Here is an 11012-nt window from a genome sequence, read left to right as displayed (position 1 = left end):
CCTTAAATCACCTAAAATAAATAAATATCTATCTCTTTAAAATAAAGATTAACAATTCAGGTAAGAAACTCTTCCTTATCATTAAATCCATAGTGCTTAAGATTTAATCTCTTTTCTCTTGTTCTCTCAATATGAGAGTAAGTAACACAACAAATGTAAAGTGCTTAGGTGTGGAAAGCACTCTATAGGCAGTAAAATTCTGAAATTCATGCAGAGTCCTTCTTATTAATGCATTTAGAATACTTTTCAGGCTTTCTTTATAATGCCAAGTTACACTATTAATTTATTGCAAGCAAATATGAGTGAATAGTCAACTAGTTGATTATAGTATCTGAAATTTTCTTTGTAAAATATGGATATGGCAGTCCATGATCTTAAGTTCATATTTTAATATATGATGCACAAGTACATGATTTAACAAGGAGATATATCATCGTAAGCAACATTGCAAATCTGAAGAAAATGACTTTTTAAGATTTATGCCAATTATTATTTTTTAAAAATTGTGAATTCTGGGGTACCTGGGTGGCTCAGGTTGTTAAGCATCCAACTCTTGATTTCAGCTCAGGTCATGATCTCATGGTTCATGAGATTGAGCTCCACTTCAGACTCTGTGCTGACAGCACCAAGCCTGCTTGGGATTCTCTCTCTCCCTCTCTCACTGCCCCTCCCCAACTCACATGGACATTGTCTCACTCTCTCTCTCTCAAATAATAAATAAATTTTTTTTAAATTAAAAAAATGTGAAAGCCTAGGTTTGATAAATTGACACAATACAAAGATGATAGATAGATGATAGATAGATAGATAGATAGATAGATAGATAGATAGACAAAACTGAACTGTGCATATTCATCACCATGAATTCCCTTTACCAATTCTCTTTTTGTTAACTATTTCTTCGTGTTCTCTTTCTTCTAACATTTATCAATTCTTTTTTCATTCAGCTTCTTACTTCCACATAAAACTATAACACATTAAAATCTCACACAATTTATTTTCTTTCTTCAGATTCTTTCTTTTATCATTGATCATCTTAGATATGTTAGAGTACTTAATGTGTTTGGATTACTGCAAGAGTGATTCCATTTGGTCCTAATATCTATATTGACCTGTTTTCTTCAGATTTATGTATTAAAAGCAGATATTTTATTCTGTTTTTGAACATTTATGTGTAGAATGTTTGTACTTGTCATAGTAGTTTTTCTTTTCCTTGTGTTGGCACTTTTGGTGTATTTCTAGCCTTCTAATTGTACAGAAAAAAAATCCTCAAATGCCGCAGCATGAGAGATAAAAAGGACACTTCTATCTTCATGTTTCATAATTACAACCTGCACTCAGGAATGGAAGTCATGGTTGCACCACCAGAGAGCTGTTCATAAGGCACACAAGATTAGGAAGTCTGAGAGAAGAATGTACCCATTAATTGTAGAGAAAGAAATAATAGATCATTTTCTTAATTATATGAAATGTAGTAAGGACAAAAAACTAGGAAAAAAAACCTAAAAATTGTGTTTCTGTAGCAATTAGGAGAAAAAAAGAAAACTTTAATCAATCAATAGTTTATTTTCATGCCTCCTATACAAAAAGATTCAAAGAATATTATCTACACCATGATTTGATTAATTATTTCTTTCAGTGAATTGAGTAACTATTTTCTTCCCTGACTGAGCAAATTGATTAAATGATTGATAACTTCTCATGGACATTGACAATATGTGATGTCAGTAATGCTAATAATTTTTTTATTAAATACTGGCTTTAGAGCATCCTTTGATTTTCTCATTAAATATGAAAGTTCATATTTATTTCCTGGGTATGCTCTTGAAGATACTCTTGTAAACAAAGACAAACATCTCTTAAAGAGGAAAAAAACAATTTACTTCTTTGACTTCACCAAGAACTGTTATTCGAAATTTTATTTTCATTATTATTGTTTTTAATTTAGGGGAAAACTCTACATTACTAAGTAGTGAAAAAATTGAAATATATGTATATGTACATATATATATATTTTTTTTTTAAGTGTAACTACAGTATAAATGAGAGCACACCAATCTAGCTCTGTAAGAAATCACCTAAATTACATAATAAGCAAGTTGCTGTTTTTCTGCCACAAATGGTCACTTCTCTTTGTCCAGGCAGGCACACCTCATAGATATTGATGGTTTGGTTTCAGATCAACTCAATAGAGTGAGTGTCACAATAAAGGAAAGTCAAGTGAAATTTTTGGTTTCCCAATGCAAACAAAAGGTATGGGTTTTTTTTAAATGTTTATTTATTTATTTTGAAAGAGAGAGGAGTGAAGAGGGGCAGAGAATGAGGGAGAGAATCCCAAGCAGATTCCATGCTCAGCACTGAGCCCAATGTGGGTTTCCATCTCACGAACTGTGAAATCATGACCTGAGCCAAAATCAAGAGTCAGATGCTTAACCAACTGAGCCACACTGGTGCCCCACAAAAGTTACGTGTTTTTTTTTATGTGTATACTCTACTGTGGTCTATTAAGTATGCAGTAGCATTCTATCTTAAAAAATAATGTATGCACCTTAATTAAAAAACACTTTCTTGCTAAAAAGTGTTAACCATCATCTGCACTTTCAGTGAGTCATAATCTTTTTGCTGGTGGAGGGTCTTGCCTCGATGTTGACTGCTGCTGACTGATCAGGGGTGGTGGTTGCGGAAGACTGGGTTGTCTGTGGCAATTTCTTAAAACAAAACAATGAAGTTTGATGCACCAATTGACTATTCCTTTCACAAACAATTTCTCTGTAGCATGTGATGCTGTTTGATAGTATTTTACCCACAGCAGAAATTCTTTTAAAATTTGAGTCAGTCCTCTCAAACTCTGCTGCTGCTTTAGCAACTAAGTTGATGTCATATGCTCAATCCTTTGTCATCATTTCAGCAATCTTCACAGCATCTTCACCAGAAGTAGATTCCGTCTCAAGAAACCACTCTCTTTGCTCATCCATAAAAAGCAACTCTTCATCTGTGAAAGTTTTACCATGAGATTGCAGCCATTCAGTCACATGTTCAGGCTCCACTTCTAGTTTTCTTGCTGTTTCCACCACATCTGCAGTTACTTCCTCCACTGAAGACTTGAACCCCTCCATGTCATTCATGGTTTAAAATCAGCTTCTTCCAAACTCTTGGTAATGTTGATATTGTGACCTTTTCCCATGAATCATGAATGTTCTTGAATGACATCCAGAATGGTGAACCCTTTCCAGAAGGTTTTCAGTTGACTTTGCCACCAGATCCATCAAAGGAATCACTATATATGGCAGTGGTAGCCTTACAAAATATGTTTCTTAAATAAGAAGACTTGAAAGTAAAAATTATTCCTTGATCCATGAGCTGAAGAATGAATGTTGTGTTAGGAAGCATGAAAATGATATTAATCCCATTGTATATTTCCATCAGAGCTCTTGGATGATCAGGTGCCAAATATGAATATTTTGGAAAGAATCTTTTTTTTTTTCTGAGCAGGAGGTCTCAACAGTGGACTTAAAATATTCAGTAAACCATGTTGTAAACAGATGTGCTGCTATCCAGGCTTCATTGTTCTATTTACAGAGCACAGGCAGAATGGATTTAGCATAATTCTTGAGGGCCCTAGGATTTTTGGAGTAGTCAATGAGCATCGGTTTCAGTTTAAAGTTACCAGCTGCATTAGCCCTGAACAAGACAATCAGCCTGTCCTTTGAAGCTTTGAAGCCAGACATTGACTTCTCTCTAGCAATTACAATCCTAACTGGCATCTTCTTCCACCAGAAGGCTGTTTTATCTACATTGAAAATCTGTTGTTGAGTGTAGCCACCTTCATGAATTATCTTAACTACATCTTCTGAATAACTTGCTGCAATTTATCCATCAGCACTTGCTGTTTCACCTTGCACTTTTATTTGATGAAGACTGCTTCTTCCCTTAAATCTCACAAACCAATCTTGGCTGGCTTCAAACTTTTCTTCTGCAGCTTCCTCACCTCTCTCAGCCTTCACAGAACTATAGAGAGTTAGGGACTTGCTGTGGATTAGGCTTTGGCTTAAGGGAATATTGTGGGTGGTTGGATCTTCTATCCAGATCACTAAAACTTTCTCCATATCAGCAATAGGACTGTTTTGCTTTCTTAGCATGTGAGTGTTCACCAAAGTAACACTTTTAATTTCCTTCAAGAACTTTTCTTTTGCATTCACAACTTGACTAACTGACATAAGAAGCTTATCTCTTGGTCTAGCTCAGATTTCAATATGCTTTCCTCACTAAGCTTAATCATTTCTAGCTTTTGATTTGAGATACATGCAATTCTTCCTCTCATTTGAATGCTTAGAGGCATTCATTGTAGGGTTATCATCTGGCCTAATTTCAATATTGTGTGTTTCAGGGAATAGGGAGGCCCAAGCTAAAAGAGATAGGGGGCCAGCTGGTCAGGTGGAGTAGTCAGAGCACACCCAACGATTTTTGAGTAAATTCTGCCTTATATGGGCACAGTTAGTGGTGCCCCCAATGACAATGGTAACATCAAAGATCACTGACCAACTATCACCATAATGAATATGAACAAAAGTTTTTCTTTTTTTATTTTTAAAAAATTTTTTAGTCTTTATTCATTTTTGAGAGACTGAGAGAGACAGAGTGCAAGCAGGGAAGGGGAAGAGAGAGAGGGAAGACACAGAATCCCAAGCAGGCTCCAGGATCTGAGCTGTCAGCATAGAGCACAACATGGAGCTCAAATCCACAAACTGTGAGATAATGACCTGAGCCAAAGTCGGACACGTAACTACCTGAGCCACTCAGGCACCTTAAGGAAAGTTTGAAATACTACAAGAATTACAAAATTGTGACCTAGAAATGCAAAGTGAACAAATGTTTTTAGGAAAATGGTGCCAATAAGCTTGCTCATCACAGAGTTGCCACAGACCTTCAAATTGTAAAAACTGTGATACCTGCAAAGCACAATAAAGCAAGGTATTCCTGTAATACTATGACAGTAGCTGATGTGTATAACCTAGAAAAATAAACTCTCTATGGTAAGTACTTTTTTAAACAGGGGACTTCACTTTTTGTAAAGAGTTAATCATTTTTCAATCACATGTTTGACATATTTCACATATTCAAAACTATATAACAAAATTGACTATTGCTTAAAACAAAACAATCCATTTAGGGGAAACCATTTTAAAAAGAATAGAGTTTAAGTTGCTATGAAATTGATAATATAAAAGAAAATAAGCTGATTTTAATTACACATTTAGTTAATTCAAGGGTCTCTTGATACCTCCTCATATTAATTTAAGCTATAAAATTGCCTGTTGACAATCCATTTTTATAAACCTCTTGTCAAGAGAGATTTGCATTATCCATAATTTAGTTCTAGTTCTTTTTTTAAACAATAAAAAATTATATTTATAATATGATTGTCATTTCTTATTAGACTTAGCAGTATATATTAGTGAATTGTTTGCACACTGTTTCTTCCTCAATCATACTCCTTTATGGATTTACTTATTTATTAATGAAGTATGTCTTTCAGTATTTCTTCCACGTGAGGGTCAGAAACTATGTGTCATCGTATTCTTTTTTTATTCCACCCTCTCTCTTAAATGTTTCACTTTACTAATTGAATGTTATTTGCTTAGCACTTGATGTTTTAGCCTATTCTCTTCCAGCCTCTACTAATTCTGATGAGGTCAGTCTGACCGTTCCTTTGTAAACAAATAGCTTATTTCTCTCTTATCTCTATTCAATTCCAAGATTTCTCTTTAGTCCCCTGATGTTCTGCAATCCCACCGCAAAACAAGTAGGTATAATTTATTTTTATCTAACTTTTTTATATGAGGACTCATCACTACCTTCAGTTCAAGAAAATTTTCAGCCATCATTTCAAATATTTCTCCTTCCCTATGAACACTATTATTTGTTACTAAAAGTCTTATTCAACATATGTCAGAGCTTCTTGATTTTGTTTTCTCCATGTCTCTTAAATGATCTTTTATATTTTTATTCTCTCTCTCTCTCTCTCTCTCTCTCTCTCTGTGTGTGTGTGTGTTCTGCATTTTGCATGCTTCAATCTTCCTATTCACTCATTTTTTTTCTTCTATGTGTAGTCTGCTTTACATACTTTCTGTTATTTTATCTCAATGATTACATTATTTTATTTAAAAGCCCATTTTGGCTTATACTCATGGAACTCAAGATTCTATACTAAATCTTAAAGAAATAATGCTATAATATTGAGATTGTAATTCCCCAAGGGAAAATCCTATGATTAGGCTACAAGATGCATGAGAGAAAACATGTGTCATTATCTTGGTAGCCCTACTACCTAGCAAACATCCTGGAAAATTGCATTTTTTCAATAAATGTTTTCAGTAATGAATTAAATGTAAAGTAACTGAGTGTTCAACTTAATGGTAGTATATCTTAGTATGAATGGGTTGTCTTTACTGATTGTCAGTAGTTCAAATACAGTGATTTGCAGTCCAGAGATATGTATAAACACCTCAGGTGAACATGAAAATGCATATTCATAGGCCTCACCACAGAGTTTCTGATCCAGTAGGTCTTGGAAAATATCCTGCAATCATATTTAGAAGTGGTACTGATAGGTGAACCAAAGATTCCTTTATGTGATTTAGTCAGCAGAGGGGACAGTGAAGACAGAGGAAACACCTTGGAATGAAGAAGCAAAAGCCAAATAATAGGAGAAAAGTTTGAGAAAAGCTGATTCTGGCTTCATCAAGAATCATATCAAAGCTTGATCATTTAAAAACTATATACATGATGAATGCTTTGTCTTTTGCTCTGGGAAGAAGCATCATTTTATAGCATACCTGTTTTTTGTTTTAATTCTTCACATGGGTTCCTTTATTAAAACAATTTTGAATAGGTAGGAAAGGTTAATATTGGGACTGTTTTCTTGTGGATTTATTTTTTTAAAGGCTTTGCATTGAATTTTGTAGCATGATAGAATGATAATGTAATGTAATTTAGCTTAATATCTATTTTGTGTTAGATGACAGTTTTATTAAGCAGAACCAATAATCATCGTTATTCAGAGTCATAATGACCCATTATAAATGGTGTCATTTTTTAACTTTAATTTTACCTCTTAGAGTATGCCTTTGTAGAATTGCTAAAATGGTTACACTTAGTTTCTTTTATAAATATAATTTTAACAATCACTATGGAAACATAAGTCATCTAGTAGTTAAGTACCACTATTCTATATATTTGATACAAAACTATTTTAGTGTCTTGGTTTCTGTTAATTAAACTTTCAGGCAAGCACATTTCAGGAAATTAAATTACCATCCTTCATGTTTTGGAGGCTTAAATTGAGATGAATAGCCTTTTCTTTCTGGGATGCCACCTTTCTGACCCCCGTGTTTATTAGGGTAGGAATTAGTAGTCAGATTAGACAAAAAAGGACTCATCTCCAACAGCCTCTAGATTAACTGGATTTAGAATACCCTCTTTAAAAATATCAACAAACTAAGGTAGTTTCATGTCTATTACACATTTTATCTTAAAGCAAATAAATTTAGGCAACTCTCAGATTGTTTTCTGTCCCAAAAATTGTACCAAGAGATTGGAATTTGGAGACAAGACAGAATGAAGTTATTTAGGTCATGGATGCTTCAGAGCAAAGAGGACATTAGAAATTCTTCAATTTGAAGGATGTTTTATATAACATTAAACATCTACTTAATGTTTTATAGTTTGCAGAGCATTCTCACTTGCATCTTTTCACATAGGCCTAAACCCTTTCTCTCAGAGGAAGAGCATTATTAGTCTGAATTTACACTGCGGGTACTAAGTGTCAGAAAAATTAACTCACACCCAAGCCAGTTACCTAGTTCGACTGAAGGCGAAGCTTATGCTTTTTTCCACAACATCAGAGTCTTGATAGTCAGAGCACATCCCAAAGGCTCTGGATGTCTGGGAACAGAGGCAAAAGGTCAAAAAAGTTCAAAAAATAAAGGGTGAAGGTCATCTTAAATACAAACTTTACTAGCTTTATATTATTGTCCAGGGACCAGCATGCAACAATTGCTTAGAATTCAAGGAAAGTCAACCTCTTTCAGTTTCTGTCATGGGCACTATAGGTGGCTCCTGTTGCTTTTGAGTAATAATTCTATTTCATCTATACATGATTAAATATAACTTTCTTCTATAAAATTTGTGCCTGGATGAACTAAAGATGTATTTTCAAGCATTCAAGAATGTGTAGGAAGAAATCAGATCCATTCATGGAGGCAAACATGGATGATAACTTATGATGCCATTATGCAATTTAATATTTTACTTTATATTATTCATTTATTTATTCAGTAAGTAATCGGCGAATGCCAGAACCGCATTTATACACTGAGCTCATAGAGAAAAAGACACAGCCTCTGACCTTACAAAGCTCACACTCTGGTTGGGGGAAAAGGCATTAACAACACAACATGGTAAGTAATATAATAGAATTCATTGCAGGTCATGACAATACAGAAGAAACTTTAAACCAACCTTCCAGTAATTTTTTTAAATGTTTGTTCCACCGTAATTCATTACACACATGCATACCAATGACTGAAGTTTGCATGTATGCATATATGTATGTAGTATATAGCTTTACTCTTGCTAAGTTGCCACTTAATTTGTAAATAAAATAATGTTCTCAAATTTGTTGAAACAGAAAACCTTACATAGAATGGTAAATTAGAATTGCTTTGATTGAGCTTGGAGCATGTGGTTTAATATAAGAGATACTGGGCTGTCTATATTAATCGGGGTCTTGATAAGCCACACTGATAGTAGCATTTTAGAAAGCCTTGGATAAATTAATGAAAGAAATGCTGTTATTTTTATCCTCACAGATGTTTAGTTTCTGGGTTATAATCATCTCTTAAAATATTAGAATCACTGGAATCCTGTAACTACCCAGGAATTCTGCCAGTCTAGCAAAGTCTTTAAGATAAAGCTAAAAAAAGAAAAGAAAAAGAAAAAATAAAAACCCCCCACAAAATCTTGAGAAAATAGGGCATTTCTGTCAATATGTCTTGTGTCTATGAAGCTCTTGGTCATAAATTATAGTCTCCTGAAGTCGATGTTTTCTCTGCTTGAGTCTTTAGGTCAATTAGTTATATCCATTGAATAGTATAAATAATGCAAATTACATGAGTCCTATCAAGTTGGTTGGTCAAATTTGTATTACCTTTAAGTGAAAACAATCATGGAGTTTGGAGTAAGTCTTTATAGCCCAATTCTGAAGCCTTTACTGTTGTTGTTGTTGTTGTTGTTTTTAACATTTATTCATTTTTGGGAGACAGAGACAGAGCGTAGTCGGGGAGGGGCTGAGAGAGAGAGGGAGACACAGAATCCGAACCAGGCTCCAGGCTCTGACCTGTCAGCACAGAGCCCTACATGGGGTTCAAATCCACGAATGGTGAGATCATGACCTGAACTGAAGTCGGATGCTTAACCGACTGAGATACCCAGATGCCCCAAGCCTTCACTATTTTTGACTCTGGACAAGTTTTTTACCCAAGGTTTAGTTTCTTATCTAGAAAATGAGGATAATACCTACCACATAATTCTGTTATTCGGATCAAACACAATATATTACATAAAGAAATGATATAGCACCTGGCACAGGGTAGTTTTTGAGTCATCAATGCTTGTCTGTCTTCATGCTTCGCTACAAAACCTGTCCTGGATTATGCTTTTATTGTTTACACACACCTTCTTACAACATTCTGCTTTTTTTTTTCTTTTTAATTTTGTTGGGCCTTCAAACTCACCAGCAAGTAATTGGCGCCGCCCATATGAGCCAACCAATCAAAATATTACTTGAGTTGCATTTTCCCACCAAAAAAGATTGACACATTACCAATATTTTTCCTCTTATTTTCTGGTAGTTCTAATGTTAAGTGATGCCTGGAACTCTACTATAATACCCATACTGAAGTATGTACAGTAAAGAATTGGGGATACTTTCTGAAATTCAGCAGGGTTTAACAATAGCATTTTATTTTAAAGACCAGATTAAATATAGATGCATTATTTGACACCCTACGGATAATTAAGCTTAGCTGATCAGAACTTGGTGCTAATATGTCAGGTTAGGGTTTTCAATCTCCTCCATGCACTAATTATAATCTGATTGATTTTTCACTCACTGGGTTTTTGTTTTGTTTTGTTTTGTTCTGGGCTCACTGACTGCAGCTGTAACTTCAACTTGCCAATATACACCATTGCTCACAAGAGGACCAGATGAGAGAGTGTGAATGAATTTATTGCCAACCCTTTCCTACTCCAAAAAACAAAACAATTTTGTAGATTTGTTGCTGATGGGTCATAGCACCATCTTCATATACAAATAACAGCATTTCATATGGCACTATTTTCAGTGTATACGATAATATAGAGATCATGAGGAGACAGTACAAATTATCTTGGGCCATTGTCTTTTTTATAGATTAAAGCACAATTATGTTTTCCACTGATTTACATTCTGACATCTCAGTTAATTATGTTATTTGCTTCTTCCATGCTCATTCTTCCCTTAGATCTGGTTTAACTATTCTTTTCTTTAGTATTCGTTCCCTTGTTAGATTGTTTATATTCTCTGAGTGGCAGGATACCTTTTTTTAAATTATTATTATGAAAATGCTAAGTGTTTACCTAATTACCCTTTAGAGAACATTGGAAGACAAGGCATTTGAACAAATGGATGAATACTGAAAGGAGAATAATTGTATTATTTCTGGAAGTCTCAGTGACTGTTATTTTTCTTACCTTCAATATTTTTCCTCTAGGTTACTATTTTTTTCATGATAGTTTTCAAGCTTATAGTTGGTAACTTTTTTCCTGTTTGAAGAAATATCTCAGGAACATGAAAGTGCTCATATAAATATTATCTATTTAAAAATGCAATAATTTGAGGACCTATATGTTCATTTATTTAGAATAGAAAATCATCTAATGCAGTATTTAATTTTATATTATGGATTTCAGTT

General features: G+C 34.1%; 1 pseudogene; it reads right to left on the bottom strand.

The window, feature by feature from the left end:
• Positions 1-2581: 2581 nt before the first annotated feature.
• LOC125171708 (tigger transposable element-derived protein 1-like) lies at positions 2582-4339 on the bottom strand (annotated as a pseudogene).
• Between the last annotated feature and the right edge of the window lie 6673 nt (positions 4340-11012).

The sequence above is a fragment of the Prionailurus viverrinus genome, chromosome C1, assembly GCF_022837055.1.
Source record: "Prionailurus viverrinus isolate Anna chromosome C1, UM_Priviv_1.0, whole genome shotgun sequence".
NCBI lineage: Eukaryota > Metazoa > Chordata > Mammalia > Carnivora > Felidae > Prionailurus > Prionailurus viverrinus.
This window is presented reverse-complemented; position numbering and strand designations above follow the sequence as displayed.